The sequence below is a fragment of the Falco punctatus genome, assembly GCF_963210335.1.
Source record: "Falco punctatus genome assembly, chromosome: 11".
Classification (NCBI taxonomy): domain Eukaryota; kingdom Metazoa; phylum Chordata; class Aves; order Falconiformes; family Falconidae; genus Falco; species Falco punctatus.
This window is the reverse complement of record NC_137591.1, coordinates 28,576,398-28,594,259: the sequence shown is the minus strand read 5'-3', so window position 1 is coordinate 28,594,259 and position 17,862 is coordinate 28,576,398.

Sequence of the window (17,862 nt, the reverse complement as noted above, 5' to 3'; positions counted from 1 at the left end):
GAGATGAAGTCACCTGGGGACCTCCCCAGTAAGAAGAGATCCGTGGGAGGAGGAGGTTGGCTGTGGAGGACTTTCCTCAGCTTTCCTGCTGCGTTGCGGAACGCCCTGCTCTGAGGGCACAGGTTGCTCTTGCGGGTCAGAAGCTGGGCTGGGGGATGGAAACAGCCTCCTGCTCCTGTTCCAGCCCTGCTTCCTTCCCGAGGCCAGGGAGAGCAGGTTGTCTGCCAACAGCATCTCCATGGATGAAGTGGATGGTTTTGCTCTGGGCTTGCCGTCAGCATCCCAGTGCTGAAATGGGATGGGGGCACTCCTGCTCTGGGCTGTCAGGGAGCGTCTCGGCACCAAAGTTTTCTAGGCACCCAACTGCTGGAAGAGCATCTGGTCTGGTTGGTTCGTGTGGTGGCCCTGTGCAGACAAGACCCAGCCTCCCTTTGGCAGAGATCACCAGCACCACTCGTATCTGTTCTATCTTCCAGAGAGGAGTTGTGCAACAGCTTAATTGCTGTTGGCCTTTGAAAATACAGCAAAGACTACCCATAGGTGCCAACGCAGCTCCCTCCGGCTGGTGTGACCTCTCCGCAGAGCTGTCTGACATGAGCAAGTTCTCACTTAGCGGCTGGTGACCACAATGCCGTGTCCCTGAAAGACTTGGATCAGCTCCGTCAGCTGCCAGAGCCTTCCTTCTCTGCTGTGACAATGCATGCTTCGCTTGTTCCCGTGGCTGTGTTTTGGTAACGTGTGGGGTTTGCTCTCTGGGATGTGTGTGTCCCTGGGGAGCTTGCGAGCTGCTCCTGCTGAGGGGGCTGGAGAAGCTGAGGCAGTGTAGCTGCCAGTGAGTTTTGGCTCGTTACAGAGGGGTCTGCACTGCCACTGAGTAACGAGTCGCGAATCAAAGATGACCCATAATGACAACACCGTGTTACTTTTGGAATCAACTTTCCTGCTCTTTATTTTGTTTTTTCCTCCCCCAGTGCCTTTTTCTATTCCTATAGTCACTTTTATCTAAACGGGGTCTGTTTTCCTTAATTCATCTGTTCTGTCGTGCTGCCTTGATCCCTGGACTTTCCCTTCTGCTCATGGCACTGCCCCTTGACTGCTGCAGATGTGGGGATGATGGGATGGGACAGCTGAGCAAGGAAGGGGGATGAGCTTGAGAGAAGGCTCATGACCCAAAGCTGGTGCCTGAGCCAAAGCTGATGGAGGGAAGAAAAGTGCATAAATAAGCCAGATAAAAATAAAAACTTCCATCACTTGGAAGAGAGGGTGACTCCTATGGAAACTACCTCACGGGGTCAAGGAGGATATGACTTAATGGTAAGATCCTCACCTTCCTATAATAGCAACGAGCTGCTGGAAGCGCTTGCTCAGGCTGCTGTCCTCCCCCCGGCTCAGATGAGATTCCCTGGGAGAGGTGGTGGGAGAATCCCTTAGCGCAGCCGGAGGGTGGGATAGATGCTGGCGGAGGGGCAGAGGGAGCCAGGAGCGTGGCAGCAGGGATGCTGGGGAGGAGGGCAAGCAGCTGGCTTTCACTTTGCTCCTGCTGTAGTTGGCAAGGAGCAATCGCCAGTTGCAACTCTGGGCAGATGATCTGCGGCTCTCATCAGGGATACCTTTTGGAGAGAGGGAATGATTTCAAATCGGGTCTTGCCAATAAGGGAGTGTTCATGGCGTGAATCATCTCAGCCTTTAAAGGTAGGGATGGACATCTGGCTTGGGACAGGCACCAGCTGAGGCCGGTGGAGGCCCGTGGGGCTGGGGGGCAATGGGCAGCCAGGGGCTGGGGCTCGCAGGAGGCTCCGGATTTCACTCTGGATGCTCCTGCTCCCTCCTGGCCTGATGCGACCCGGCATTACCGGCCCATCCCTCCTCTCCTGGGGCAGGGGAGGAAGGCACTGCACACTCATTGCTGCAGCATCCTGTGTCAGCGCTCAGGAATCTGGCGAGCTGCTGGGAGGGAGGAGGGAGGCAGCCCAGCGCCATGGGGCTGTGCCTGCTGGGGCCTCTGCCCGCCCGGGGGGCTGGGGGGCACCGCGCAGCCCTGGGGGGATGCTTTGCCAAGGCTAAACCCCAGGGCAGGGGTTTTGGGGGAAGGAGGGGTGCAGAAGCGCTATGGCACAGTACCTCTTGCTTAAATGATGGCTCAAAAAGGCTGATTAAGAGGCATGTCTGGATCCCCCCCGCCCCTGCCAGCCCTCGCCGCTGCAGGGCTTGCATCTGTCTCCAATGTACTGTGCTTGCCAGCGAGGCTCTGCCAGTATATATTTAGGGTGGGCAGCGGGAGCCCCTTCCCCGCTCCCCAGCAGGCTAGGGAATGCTTGCAGGGAAGCGGGGGCTCATCCTCGCTGACTCTCCCCGGGCTGGGCTGGGCTCGGTGTTTGCCTGGGCAGGGGGCTTCCAGCCCAGGGGGAGAAGGAAGGCTGCAATGCTTGCTGGCAGGGCTGAGCCCGCTGGCGAGGGTTGCAGAAAACCCTGGGGCTTCTTCCAAGGAGCATCCAAGCGCCTTTGTGAGGCTGGGGCAGGGCTGGGAGAGGGGTTGGCACTGAAAGGGGATGGCTGGCAGGGGGGAGAAGCTGACTGGACGGTGCCCTGGAGCTGCCTTGGCATAGGGGAAGCCCAACCGAGGAGAGCTATTCCGGGCCAGCACAGGTCCCAGAGGCAGGGTCAGGGCCAGGCAAGCACCGGAACGTGGTGACAAACACAAACAACTGCATTCTCCTGGTCTTCTGGTTGTGATTTCTGCTGCCGACATGCAAACCCTGCAGGGCCCCCCCTCCCCTCCTCCTCCCCAGCTGGGCGAGGGCTGGCCTGGCCGCAGTAATGAAATGCAGAGCTGCTTGGGAGAGCAGGGGGGAAAAAGGCTCTGTTTGAGGTTTTGTGCCTCTGGTTTCCTCTGGCCCTCTCTCCCAGCGGGGTGATTTATTGGTGATGGAGCTTGGGGAGAGGGGGAGGGAAGGGCTTAGAGCTGCAGGCGAACAGTCATCATGTATTTCCCAAGCACTCACGCGAGGCAGAGGGGAAAACAGGATGGGAGGAAGGTAAACTGCCTGGGCAGGGGCTGTAGAGCATCATTTAGTGGAGCTGAGCTCTCCTGAGCTTGTCCTGGTTGCTCCGAGGTGCCATTGAACACTTTGCATGCCAAAGTCCTGGCTTTGTGGTGGGTGTGCTCTCCTTCCATCCTGATTTCCCCACCTTCCCTCCATCCCAGCTTCCCTGCCTGGTGGACACCGGGGTGCCGAGACCTTTTGGCCCAGCCCAGCCTGCAGGGCTTGCTTCTCCGGTGCAGCCAAGGGAGACGGTTCATCTTTTTTCCCTTTCCCGCAGCTGCAGCCGAGGAAGCCAGCCAGGCCTTTCCCAGGCTGGTGGAGAAGTGGAGGTACCAGGTGCCACTGACATGTTTTTGGGCACCTGCGTGGCTGGAGGCACTGCCAGGCTGTGACCTGCCTGGCTGTGGATGCATTTGCTGCCTGCAGCTACCCTGGCTCAGCCCAGCCTTTCCCTTAAGCCAGGCTTTAGGTTCTGCCGTGTTCCTCTGGCACTACCAGCAGCATGTGCTCCCTCCCGTGTGGGGTGCTCCCTCCCGTGTGGGATGCTCCTGTGTGCCATGGTCCCTCCTGTGCGGGATGCTCCAATGTGCCGCTGTGGTGCAGGGTGACCTCCTGCCCGGGAGGAACAGGCAGGGCTGCCTGTTTTTCACGCTTGCTGCTCTGGTTGGGAACATGTGTGGTTTCCTAGGGGGAAGGTCTCCTCCTCCTCCTCCTCCTCCTCGCCTCCACTGACAGCATCTGACCTCAGCTGTCGTCCCTGGTGGTGCAGGGGATTAATCTGAGCCTCGGGACAGGTTGAGGCATGTCCAAGGCGGAGGAGAGCTTCATGCGTACAGACACAGAGGAAGGAACAAAAACAATTCCCAGGGAAATATTTTCCTGCTGCTTTTCCTGGCAGCCAGCAGGGCGGGAGGAAAAGACCTCACTATAAATTGCTTGCAGGAGGCTTGAGCCCCGGATCTGCCTTCCCTTGGCTTCCAGCACCCCATGAAGCTCAGGCCCACATGGCGAAACCCACGAAGGGTGCTCGCCCCCCCGCATGCTGCTCAGCCTCCCCGGGCTCTGCTCAGCCAAGGCATCGCCTCGACACCCGCCGCCTGCCGAGCTCCAGGGTCTGCCGGTGGACTCTGCCCTTTGCCTGCTCCGGCTTCAACCACCCTCCTCCTCCTCCTGCCACTGTTTGCTTTGGCAAGCCCCGGGGTTCAATCCGCCAGCAAAACCCTGTGGCCCCGGGTCAGGCGGAGCAGGAGGGGAAGCTGGAGGCGTGAGGCAGGGAGGGCATCTGTGGGGAAAGGGGAACAGGGAGGGAAATGGGGAAGTAGGTGGCTGGTGGGGCGAATGGGACACGCTGGCCCTGCCGTGAAGGGCAGGAAGGACACGGTTCACTCGGAAATCTGGAGGGTGGGCTGGGAAAGGCAGGAAAGGGGAGCAAGGGCAGGAAGGAGGGAGCATGTCCAGAGTGGGGTGCGGGGGGGGAGTACCAATACCGCACTGGGTTTGGTCTGTGGGGGTCCCCTCGCCCCTGGGCTGGGGGTTTGGCATGCCGTGGTGCCCTGCTCCCCTCCGGGACCAAACAGAAGGACGCGGGCAGCAGTGACTCTCCCTGTGCCATCCCTCATGGAGCTGGGGTCCCAGCCAGAGCATGGCTGGAGCATCACTAGAAAAGAAGAGGAAGAAGCGGCTGTTTCCACAGCAGGAGCCAAAGAAATCCCTGCTGGCCGCATCCCGTTCAGTTCCCCACGTTTAATCTCACAAATCCAGGCACCAAGCAGCACAGGTAGGTGGTTGCCAGCATGTGTCATCCTTCATCCCAGGTCCCTCCATGCTGTGGTGTGCCGGGGCTGGTGGGCCCATGGTGCAATGGAAGTGGCAAGCCAGGAGCCAGGGCAGGAGGCAGGTGTTATGTCTCCATGGCAATGGGCTGCTACTTTTCAAGACGGGAGGAATTATGTGGGTTTTTTTCACATGGCATTGGCCCAGAGCAGCATTTTACGGTAGCTGGCGTGCAGTATCAGCAAGCAGCCACAGTCCTGTGGCGATGGGGGACACGTGAGGGGCAATGGGCCACCCTCAGCTTTCTGGGGTGAGAGTAAAACCCCCAGACCCCAATCTCACCCCCGATCCAGGGCTGAGTGCATCGGCAGCCCCTGGGGAGGGCAGAGCTGGCTCGGGCAGCTGGCTGTGGGCAGGGAACATCTGAGCCCCTGGGCCCTTGGCACGGCGGAGGGGCTGGGGGGGGTCGCATCTGCATCCGGAGGAAGGCACAGCTCCCGTGGAAAGGCAGGAGGGACGGAAGGATGGACAGGGGAGGGAACCTGTGGCTTTTCTTCCCTCCTCGGTGGTGCTGTGGAGCCAGCCGGGGAGAGTTGCAAAATGCTGGCTGGTGTTTTCAAGCCGGGGTTTGCCCTGTGCAGGGCTGGCGGGGCTGTGCTCCCAGTCCCAGTGCTGGCACTGGTAAGGGCTGGTGGCAGCGCCCATCAAACAGCCCGTGCCATTTGCTTAATTGCTGTGGCTCTGCCCTGTGGCATCTGTATTAATGGAAAGCAAATGTCAGAGGGATGTAAACACCAGCAGAAGGGAGTTGCGTAAAAGCCTCACTGGATCTTCATGGAATCGTTCTGCCATCCTTTCTTGGAGCATGGCTCTGTTTTTCAAGGGTAGCACTGGTGAGCCTGTTGCAGCGTGTATCTCTCCCTGCCTTATCCTTGCTGAGGTTTTCCAGGGAGAATTGATGCATTTTGTGTTAGAGCCAATTTGCAAGGAGGTGGCCAGGACCACACACTCCTCCCACTCGACCTTGTCCCCCTTTGGCCCGGGCAGTGCCTTGCATGCTGGGCTCACCAAAATTCCCTCCCTGGAAAGGGCAACTGAGTGAGTGTTTGCCTTCAGCTCAGGAGAGTGTGACGTGATGTCCCTGGTCAGTGGCCAGGCGGGGAGGGACTGGCCGTGGTGGCATGGGGCTGACGGGTGTTTGGAGAGCACCAGGACACACTTTCCTGGGGGGGTCATATCTGAGCAGGAGGGAGGGCTGTTAAAAATAAACAGGCTGACAAGTGGCAGGAGGAAGGAGCCACTTCTTGTGTCCCCACAGCCCTCCTGGTGAGCTGAGCACGGAGCTGGGCTTTGATCCCAACCCTGCTGTGGTGGCGAGGTCAGCTCTGTCCCAGGTCACCCCAGTGCCTCACACCCCCAGTCACAGCCCGCTCCTTCCCTCCTGGCTCGCAGTCGGCAGTCCCAGCAGTGGAGGATGTGTGCTGGAGAAATGTCACCTTCACAGGCTGGCAGAAAAAAAAAGGGGGAAAACTTACTGTTCTCAAGGTACCTCCTGGCTTTTCCTGGCACAGACTTGGAGAGCACTGGAGATTCCATGGTACAACCCAGTGCTGTCCCAGTGCCTGGGACCCTCCAGCCACACTGGCTGGGTGGGGGCACTGTGCTTTCCCACGCCCCGTTGGGCCACAGCGGTCCCCTGCTGGATGGCATTGGCGAGGGGCACCGTGTGGGCTGCCAGCAGAGGACCGGCAAATATGAGCGCAGTCCATCCTGCAGAACAGGCACATGCTGCCGGTGACGAGGTGTCAGGTGATGGAGAGGTTTGGGTCCCCCCATGCCACCACCACCAGCTGGGAAGCTAGTGGCAGGGCAGCTTGACTCCCGGGGGGACCTGAGCTGGGAGCTGGCACCGTTTTGTGCCCATGGCAGCATGATAGCCCTGTCTCTGGAGCTGCGGAGGTCCTGGTGCCGCAGCCAGGCAGAGCTGGCCGTGTCCTGTCCTTGCAGAGCTTTCTGGGTGGGGAGAAGGTCCGGAGTGCCGGGAGGAGGTGGGGAGGTGGCTGTGTGCTCGGCCGTGGCTCGCTCCGGTGCTCTTTTCGGAGCGCAGCCCGGGGGGGGAAGCTGCCAGCGCACAAAAGCAGCCGCCGTGTCCCCCCTGCAGCAACCTGCCTGCCCGGCTGTGTGTCGCTTCTTGTTAGATCAGCAGCATAGGAAGCTGGAAGTGACCTTGAGAGATAGCGTGCCACTCCGGCTCTCCGGCAAGCCTGGAGATTGCCTGGTGAGGGACGCATCAGGCTTGCCCTCGCAGGACTCAAACCCATGAGATTAAGGGGCTGCTCTACCCCAAACCCCACTGTTTTGGGGACCTGGTGACCTTCAGGGACCTGCTCCTGGGAGGTCTCCAGTTAAGGTGGTGCTACCCAAAAAAGCCGCATCAATGCTTCTGTTCGAATAAAGGGTTTTTTGTGTCTGTGAGGGCTGGTGAGAGGACTCACGGAGGGTGGGCAGGTGAGGTGCAGCGAGCTGCTGTCGTTTACTGGAGCTGGTGGCCTGCAACTTGTCCCTACAAGTACCTATATTATGATTCATGTCTCCTGCTTAAGACCAGCGCAAGCGCGCATGGAAATCAGGGTGAAGTCGTTTTGGTTGTGCCAGAGCAGAAGATTCATCCTCCTCTCTCCTGCTCCTCCTCTGCCCTCTGAGTTCCCACGGTGGCAGCCCAACAGGCACTTATCTCCAGGGATGCCCATGTGGGAACCACAGCACTGCCCGTCCATCATCAGATGTGCTTCAAAGCGCTCGGCTCTGGTGGGAGGGATTGTGGGTGACAGCCCTGTGCCTCCTGAAACACGGTGACCAGCAGCTTGTCTCACAGGTGTGTTAGTGCCAAAGGCTGCATCTGTGCTTTGGGGCCAGGTCTGGTGCCAGAGTGCCCCAGGAAAGCTGCGCTCAGCCCCTACCCCAGCCATGGCCAGCACCCTGGGGTGCAGCTCAGGATAGAGAGGCTTTAGGAAGATATTTCCAATGCTGTCACTAACATAGGAATATTACCTTGGAGTGTAACCCTTGGTGACTGGGTCCGGCTGCTGCCTTGCTAAGCCCTTGGTGAGAAGATTGGGGAAAACACCAGACCGAACTGGAAGCAGGTTGTAAATGGAGCTCTTACTTCGTTTCCTTGTACAGCAAAGCCCTCTCGTGGAGGTCGGCAGTAGCTTGCCAGAGAAAAGCCGGCTGCTGCCATGTGCTGCTTCTTCCCAGGGAGACGCAACCCTCTCTCTGGGACACCGTCCCCTGGGGTCCCACCAGCAGTGGTTAGCAGGGCTGTCCCATGGCCCCAGCCTGAGAGAGCCTGGGACAGACCTGGATGTACCACTGCACCCCTGAAGCGCCTGTCTGCACGTCAGCTTTGCATGTCTGTGTTTCAGTTCTCAGGTTTTTCAAGGGAGCTGCTGAACCTGCTCTCCGGGCTCTGTTTGGCGATGCTCGGCAGCCGGCGGGGTGGCCCTGTCCTTCAATGTGTGCCTGAGACGATGGGAATGGTGGTGACGTTGGCTTTCCATATGGGCCACTGCTTTTAAGGACGCCGCAAGACATCTTCAGTCTGTGGCATCTGTTACTGGGCTCTGTGACGCTGGGGTGCTGTGGTGGGACAGTGTGTGCTCGCTCCGGGGCTGGCACTGCCTGGGTCTGCTCCAAACCCCATGAATGTTGCCACAGTCTTAGCACGGGTAGTTCCCTGGGGCCGACAGCGGATGGTGTCAACCTCTGCAGGTTGGCTTTTAGCAGGTGCTTTGGTCACAGCTCCCCTTTTGAGAGGGGACAGGACAGCAGTAGAGATTGCCTGGTCATGGGGTGGCCTGATGTAACAGAGGCTCAGAGACGAACCCAAGCAAAGGTACTGCATAAACCCAAGCAAAACTCTAACCTTGCTGGGGCAGACATGCTTGCTGGAAGAGGGGAAGACAGCAGGATGAGTCCCTGCCTTGCAGCAACCTCCTCTGCCTTCCTACAGGCAGGAACGCCGTCGGCAATTACATTCCTTCTGGAGGTGCAGGGCTCCTTAAGAGGGTGGCCACAGTGCAGGGACAGGGGTGGTGAGTGGCTCTGTGGTACCCTGCATGCCCTGGCAGGGCCCCTGCCCTGTCCCCTGAGCCGTCCCTATCCCGAGGTGACACCTCACTTACTGCAGTGTACCTCAGCTCACCTGGAAGCTTCACAATTACTAGTGGCATTTGTCCCCTGGGCTGCCCACGCCAGGTGTGAGCAATGCCATACCCCTCAGCGCCTCGGCTCCTTCCCCCAGCCTGGGTCACCTGCTGTAAGGAAGCTCTTTTCCCCCACACATATAACCTGTTTGGCTCTTCAAATCCAGCAGAGACAAACCAGTGCTTCACCTGCAAAGCTGGCTGGCTGATGGCAGGGTCCTAAATGGTTTCACCTGGGCTTTCCACCCACCCCTATACTATATTCAAGCTCAGCCTAGGGGGCTTGGCTCCTTGCTGGGTTGTCTGGGGGGATGCTGGGCTGTCCTGCTCATCTGAGGGTCCCCCTTGGCCCTGCCTGGTGCTGGGAGGCAGGGAACGTGGTCAGACTGAAACAGCATCTACTGCCCTGCTTACAGCCGAGGATGAGGCGTTGAGGTAAGGTTTGATCCTGCAGAGTTTAGGGGTATGGGTTGGTGGGTTCTGTGCTGAGCCCTGGGGGTCTTTCCCATGTGCTGTGGTCCTGCAGTTGCTGTGCAGCGTGTGGCACTGATGGTAGAGCAGCATCCTTTGCCTGGCTATATATAGCATTTCAGTGCCTGGAACAGCAAACAAGTAGCTCTAAGGGATTATTTGCATTTTATTTTGAGGCACCATTTAATGGTCACCTTGCACGTACCACTCCTTTGTGAGTCCCCAAGTCCTGGTTTAATTCTAGTCCCAGTAATTGCATTCTCCTGCCATCAAAAGCCTCCCTCTGCCACAGCAGCCCCTGCCCCAAGTGAGGGGGGTATTTGTCACCCAGGAACCCCTCTGGTGCTGCTGGCAGCAGCTGGGTGCCCTCCCACCCCAGTCCTGGCTCTATTATGGTGGCAGGTGAGGGGGTGCTCTTTGGGGGCATCGATACCTCATGGTTAATAAATCCCATTGAATGCTCAGGAGCTGGGCTTTTTCTTTGTGCTGCCCAAACGCTCGAGTCCCTTTGTCCTGGCTGAGTTTAATTCCCCATGTTGGGTATGTTTAAGTAATTTTCTTGTACTTCTAGTTACACAAAAAATTGTTATGCTGGTTGCATTTAAATTGCATAGTTGCTACCTCTGTGCCTGGGGGCTGATGGCAGGCTGTGTAAATATTTAGTGTTTCTGTTCAGCTGATACCGGTTTGTTGGTTTCTCCAGCCCACCTTCTCTGCTGGTGCTTCACTGTGCCTTGGCCTTGAGCAGGGCATCAGCAGGGGCTTGTCCTTGGTCTCTGGGGGCTGACTTGTACCCGGTTGGCGGTGATGGGTAAAAAATCACTGGTGCATCTGGGTGAAGATTGGATGCATTTGTGTGCAGAGCAAAGCAATCCACAGTTTTGCTGCAGCGGTGATCAAAAGCAGGCAAATTTTGTGGGTGGGTGAGGTGGCCTGGTGAGGCTGGATTCTGGTGGGCTCTGGAGGGGAGCAGGGCCCGTCTATGGGCTCATCCCCTGCGGAGCTCCCCTGTACCCACCGCAGGCAGTTTTGCTCAGAGCCGGGGTCCCGCAGCAGTGCTGGCCCCTGGGTGCTGTGTGCCTGGCGATGTTCCCTCACCCTGCGGAGCTGGCCTGTGCATCCTCCATGGCCAAGCCGGCAGATGGGGCTCCTGCCCATGGCGAGCTGCTCCAGAGGAGCCTGGAGAGCTGGGCATCCCTGGGCAGGCGGTGCTGGCCGTCACCCAGGGATGCTTACTGGCCCCAGTCCCTCGTAAAGGATTTTTGGTCTGTTGCACAAGCTTTTTTGGCGTCCTAATTATTTCTTAACAGCTGAACTCATTTCCTCGAGGCTTTCCTTGCAGTGCCGAGCCTGGTCACCCACATGGCCACTTGGGGTGAAAGAGTCCTTGACTTCTGCTCAACTTCACCTCCCACAGCCTGGCCTAAGCCCCCCCTCTGAGCTGCCCCTAGCCATGCAGCAGGGCCTGGGGGGAGGGGGCATCTGTGGGACTCTTTCCGCTCGGGGGGAGGTTCTCGGGGTGGACTGTGTAGGATTTATGCGGTGAGTTGTTGGGTCTCAGTGCTGTTGGGTGGGTGTCTACCCTTGGTCGTGTCGTTGGCCCTTTCTGCTGAGCTCCGGGGAGGACCAGGTGCACTCCTCCGTTAGCTTCCATGCAGGCTCGGCTCTGCCAGCACTGGTGCATGTGTTTGCTGTTTGGCATCTTCTCCTCAGCCTTTTTTTAAACTAAGAATGGTCTGTAGCCAGGCACTTGTGATGGACCAGTGCTAGGCTGCTCCATGAGGACCTCAGGTCAGGACCCTATGGCTGATTGCTCATGCCTGATGTCCCTTCTCCTCCTGCTGTGCCTGAGCACCCTTGTGCTGCTTTCCTGCCTGCAGCCATATGGGATGTCCCACCAGCAGCAGCTACTTGGCTTCTTGCCTGCAATAAACGTACCCAGCATCACCTTCTGGCACTGTGCTCTCAGACCTGGCTCTTTGCAATCCAGGAGTCTGGTTGCTTCAGGGTGTCCTTGCTCCTTTCCCCTGCCAGACCCCAGCACTCTCCTTCCCCTCCCCAGCTTCCCCCTCTGTGAGTGCCCAGATGCAGCATTCATTTTAATTGTTTAGTGAGATCTCCTTTGATCGATGCCATCTCCAAAGTAATAAAATAAAAACCTCATGGGTGTAGAATGAGTTGACTGAAATTAATGATTTTTCTTGTTGTCTTGCTTGAGCTGTAAAACAGCCTCTTCCAGCTGCTGTTACTCCTGGCTCCTCGCTGCTCTTGTTCTGCTTTGCAGCTCCCTGGGGACAGCTTTGCTCTAGGGGACTCGGTGTCTGAAGGAACAGCCTGAGGCATCTAGGTCAGGGATCTGGGGCCACCAGGCAGCTGGGAGATGGTTGTTAGCATTGCTAGCTGCCCTGCCATCTGGAAAAAGCTGCTGAGCTCAGTTACCCTCTTGGAGGAGGGTCAGGAGTGCTGTATGCCCCACCTTGCTGGCAGGCAGAGGAGGCTAGGGACATGTCTTCTCCTCCCTGGGCCATGCTGCTGAAAATTCCTGCTGTTACCAGCTTACCTGCTGGGCACCTTCTGGAGTGGAGGAAGAGGATATCTGGGGCATGGGGGTATGAATGAGGTTGCTTTGCTATAAAAGCACCGGTGACCCAGAGAGGGTGTGTGGGAATTACTTAGTTTTGGACTCTGATGTGATATCCAAGGGGCTTCAGCTTGGAGTGGTAGGGTCCAGACACACAAGCTGTGTGGGGTGGTGATAAGCAGGGGGACTCCTTGCTGCAGGGATGCTATGAATGCTCAAAAAAAAATAAATCTGAGCTCAAGATGTGGTGAAAAAGTCTGGAAAGAAAAGACCATGGAAGGCTATTAAATAAAAATGACCCCCTGCTGAACCTGGGAGAGCATTTTTGGGAAGCATCAGTGTGTGCTTGCCCTGTTCTTGCCCACTTCTCGAAGCATGCTGGCTGTGGTGGGTTAATTTGGTCTGCACAGCCCAGCTGTCCTGAGGATGCCAGGCCTCCTGCTCTCTCCCCACATTGCTGGCACTGATTTTGGGGCTTGACGGGAGCTTGTCTTTGTGCTCTGCCACAGTGTTTGCAGGCTCTGAGAGCTGGGGGCTGGTGGGGGGCTGGGGAGCATCAGAGGCGATGGCATCAGGCTGAGGCAGCTGGGGACTAGCTTGCTGATTCTGCAAGTAAGAAGCAACTCATTTTCATTAGCTAGATGCAGGTTAAAAGCTCCTGCTGATGACACAGCATGTGATTAGGCATATTAGAGGAGGCTTATGCCTTTCTGAAGCACAGGGGATGGGATGCAGAGAGCGATGGGCTCTGGGAGGCAGTGGGTCGCTAGCCCACCTGGTTTTCCTCCTGAGCAATTCTTGTGGCTGGCAGCAGTTGCAGTGGGTTTGAGCAGTCATTTTTCCCAGCTGCTGGGGATGATGCGCTGCCTTGCATGGTGAACTTGAAGCATCCCTCAAAAAAATACCTGTGAAGGTCTGGTTTCCTCCTCCCTGGCAGTGCTCGGGGTCTGAGCTGGGACAGGCTGCTCGTGGAACTCCTGGAATGCTGAGTAGTCCTTTTTTGGGGGGGTTTGGGGTTTGCCTGATGATCTCCCTGCAAAAAAGGGGTGGCTGAGAGGTGCTGAGCAGATCCATTGACTCTGAAATGTGGGTTTGAGGGAAGAGGACACGTGCAATAAATCTCTGCTCTCAAGCTCCTGCTGTTTGTCCTCTGAGATGCCCGTGTGGCTGGGTATGTTTGCCAACAGCAGCAGGTTTTAGCCAGGAAAGGCAACCCCCTCTCCTTACCCAAGCCCTGCGAAAAAAGGCTGCATCTAGCAGTTTTCCTCCCTCCCTCTGTGCTCCCAAGCTGTAAGTGAGCAGAAGGCTGCTGGAGCAGGAACAAGATTGGTCCTTGAGAGCAATTTTAGGTACTTTTTTTCTGATGTCGCTTTTTTGACACATGGATATTCAGGCATCCTGCCCCAAGCACATGCCAGGGTGGCATCCCAGCCCACCCACCCACAGGAGAGCAGCCCTGTGCTAGGTATGGTCTCTGGCAGCGAGGGAAGTTGCCTATGTCCACACTGGGAACGCTGGTGTCAGACTGGGAACACTGTGCACTGAGAGCTGGCTGCTTACCTGGGAAGCACTGGGCTCCTTCAGGGTGCAGAGCTCCTGCTTGCAGGTATGATAGGGTCTATTTGCACTGCAGAATGGTGGGAACAGCCTCAAAATGAGTGTAAATATAAAGAAAGGTGGAAATAAAGAGCAGGGTTTGGGCTTTCCTTGTCCCAGAGTGGTCCATGTGCTGTAAGTGGACATTGTGACCTTCCCTGGCTGGGAAGGACCCTGCTCCAAGGCTTGTCGCTGCGTGCACCTGGGCCATGCCTGCTCACAGCCCTGTTCTCGGGGTGGCTCGCGACACCAGCCACAGCTGTTGGAGCACAGAAGGGCTGCCACATCTCCTTGGTTTCCCTCTGTTCGGACAAAACGGCAGCCAGCCCATGCCCTTGGTGAGGGATGCCCAAGTCCCTGGACAGCAGCTGCCTGGTGGACATCCCTGTGGAAAGCCACAAGGGATGACCACTTTGGGGGATGTTTTTTTTATGCCGCGCCCCCCTCCCTCCAGCCAGCATGGATGCTCTTCACTGCACATGTCAATGCTGCTTTGTTTGCAGCTCCCTTGAGTCCTTTTGTTCAATTAGCTGTGTGGCGATGAATCCCACAGGTTAATTACATATTGTATGTAAAAAAGCAACAGAGAAGATCTGTCTATTGTTCTAAACTCATTGTGCTTTGGTATGAGTTCAGGACTGTTGTTTTCATTGGCTTTTGTCGCAGTGGAGACAGCAGAACCACTCTGAGCTCCCTACCTCTCATCCCAGTATTGCTCGCGCCTGAGTCCCTCCTCTTTTCAGTCTCACCGTGGCCGCGAGCTCTGCAGTCACCTGCTGGCCTGATGCCCTGGTCTGCTCTTCCCTGTCCCCCACGGAGCCGGGCTGAGTGGTGTGACAGTGCTACCTAAAGCCCAGTCTTCTGCAAGCACCAGCTGAGTCCTGGTGGAGCTGATCCCACCACGGCAGCTCCCAGCCAGCGGTTTGCAGGGCCCGGTGCTGTGTTTTTGCTGCGATGCTGCCCTGGGGACCTCTGCAATGCTTCTGGTGATGATGCTGAGGCCTCCTCCATCCTTTCCAAGCAGCTGCAATACATGTAGTGCCCAGCAATGTGTGTGTGGATCTGTTGCTGCCTTGGCCAAAGGATTTTGGCCCTCTGTCAACAAGTCACCTGCCCTTATGCTGCTCGCGTACCTGGTGTGAGCTCTGTGGTCCCAGCCACAGCTGTCCCTCTGGTCCCTGTACAACAGTAGCTCTGGGCTTTTAACGCCACCAGGTGCTTGGGCTGGGCCCTAGTGCTGAATTTTGGCTGTGCTGGTTGTCACTTACTCTGATTTTGTACCGGGTGTCTTCGTTGGTTTCTGCTGGATGAGTTCAGTTTATGGCCTGGGAGGCTGCTGATTTTCTTAACCTCTTGTTAAGGGAGTTCTGGGCTGAAGCATTTGACAAATTCAGATAAATTGCAATGTCCTGTCTCTTGCTTGGAATGCTTGCTGTAAATTACCTGCAGCTTGGGGAAACGCTTCCAGTGCAGGAGGCCTTCTGGTATATGTCTTGAGGGTTCTCCTAAGGACTTGTAAAATCCTATTTATATATTTTTTTTTCAGATTAAATCTGGTTTTGTCGCTGTAATAAAACTGTCTGTTCTGTGGTTACTTGGACCCTTCTTAAAGATAGAGGTGATGCCTGCTATGACATGACCTTCTGGTGCTGTGGTGTGAACGCCCTTTGTAACTGAGAAGTTGGTGGGGTTTTTTTATGTGGTTTTTTTTTTTTTTTTTGTGTAGCTGTCTATGGATCAGGGAAGAAACGATCTCGCTTAGCACCTGAGGCATGGGAAGCCTGCAGACTGCCTTGTGATGGGCATGGAAGGCGCTGGGGGAGCACATATTTAGGGGAGGTGGATGAAAATTCAGGTTGTGTCAGTTTAGTCTTCCTTGAACTGGCCAAACAGTTTTTTCCCATTAGAAAATAGCAGCACTCCAACGTTCAGCTGTCTCAGATGGCAAATAAAAGGTGATTATTCAGTATGGAAATTCTGAGTTGCGTTTTGGAGTGCTCCCAGATGCATTGAAGTGACCTGAAATGCTGGACCTGAGCAAGCACAGCCCAGAGCTGGAGCTCCCCTGGCAGCACAGTCTGTGTGAGGGGGGGGGTTGTCTGGTGGCTTGTCCCTGCTTGCTGCTTGAGTGATGCTGTGGCAGAGAAATGCAGCTTCATTTGCCGTCACAGACCTTTAATGTCCTCCTGGGTTTGCATTAAAGACCCCCAGGCACACAACAAATGTGGCCCTGGGGGTACCTAAGGCAATAGCTGCTATTAACATGAGGAGGGTCTGTCTCTCCCGGGTTCCTGCACCCTTGGAGTGGTTTTAGTCTCTAATAACCCAAAATGGCTTTGCAATCTTGATGCTTCACATTGCCACCAGAGCCCGGCTGAGGACTTCTGCAAACTCTGCCTTGCTCTGCACCCTTTCCCTTGGCACAAGAGCAAGGAGGGACAGCCCAGGAGTTCCAAAGCAGGAGGAAAAGCTGGTGCCAAAGCCTTTCCCCCCTGTGCTACATCCCTGGTCTGTGGGCAAAGGATTTTAATAGGATTTTGGGTGTTGATGGCTGCATCCATCTGCCTTTCGGCTGTAGCAAGATGTCCTTTCACTGTCTGTGTCTGCCAGGCTTTCTGCTGCTTTGGGGTGTCCCACTTGGCTTGTTTCTCTGGCAGCATCTCCTTGCAGGGAGTATTTAGCTCTATGCTGGAGCAGTCAATATTGCAGCAGAGGTAAATGTAGGGGAGTGAGGAAGGGGAATGTGATGCTGCCATGTGCCATCAGGTTGGGAGGATAAGACACACACACACACCCCCCAGGGGCTAGCTGAGCTAATCCTCTCTGCTGGTCATAATTACAGTCTGGTCTGGCAGGAGACCCTGCAGGCAGGATTGCTCCGAGGGTGGAGGAGATGGCAGAAGAGCCACAGCTCTCTCTGCAAACAAGCTGCCCTTTGCCATGCTGGTGATGCCCTGATGCCAGGCTGGGGGCGAGCTGGTGGGGGGAAATGGCCTTTTTGGACTTGAAAAACATTTTTCCCAAAGCAGTGGGCTACTTTGTGCCCTTGGAGGCTTGTGGCAGCTGGAGTGGCTGTGCCCAGCCTCATCCAGGGAGGGCTGTGATGTGCTTGGGATGTCCGTGCACCCTCCCACCCCAGGAAGATGGGGCTGGAAGGCGGCATATAGCGTGTGGGATACATAAGAGGGATGCAGAGAGCTGCAGCAGGAGAGGGAGGGTGAGGGCTGGGTTGGGGCTGGGGAGCTGGAGGGGCTCTGGCTCTTGCTAAAGCCACCTGAGGGATTTGCTTTGCTGTGTGATGGTGAAATGATCTCAGGAGCATCATCACAGCTCTGGCTGCCAGTTGAAAATGAGAAGAGAAAAAGTACCCCCCTCCGTGTTCATTGCGGAGTGGGGAGGAAAAGGAAATGAATGTTCTCCTTGGGCTTTTTCTAAGGGGGATAAGAACAACAACAGGAGCAGGAAAAGCCAGGAGAGGAAGTGATTCATATGTTTAATTCACCCTCCAGTTTCTATTATCACTTTTTATTTGTGCTACATGGCAGTGTTCAGAGGCCCCAGCTGAGATCAGTACCCCACATGTGCAGCTGGTGCTTAGCCGGGAGTGGGAGGCACAGCAAGGAGAGTGATGAGCGTCCTTCATCTGCAGGGAAACCAAGTCATGGGGTGGGGAAACAGCTCTGCTGGCCAAGTAGGGGCTTTCCTCACTTCTTTCAAGAGACAGGCAGTGAGGATGGGAGGTGGTTCCCCAGGGGACACGATACAAATTGCGCTGGTATAAATTGTTCTCCGTCCCTGGAGGTTTCTGCTACATTTGGGGCCATCCTCGGCTCTTTCCATCACGTATGCTGGGCCCATGACAAACACCTGGGTTGTCTGCTGCCCTAAACCTCAAAGGTTTGTGGTTTGGAGCTCTAGCAGTTGTAGCTGAGATGCCCTCAGGCTGGCTAGCTGGGAGCTTGCTGGGCAGCAGGAGGGCAGCTGCACCCCAGCTATGCACTGGCAGGCTTCAGAGCAAGAGAAATGAGTGATGTGCTCTTTGTGACCCCAGTATCAGGCACTGGGGGAAAGGGATGGAGCTCCGAAAAACCCCCTCGAGGCGATGCCTTGTTGGGCAAAGGTTCATTTAATTGTTTGCTGAAGTAGTTTCTCACTGAGCAGAGCTGGCAAGAACTGAAAGGCATTTGCCTCC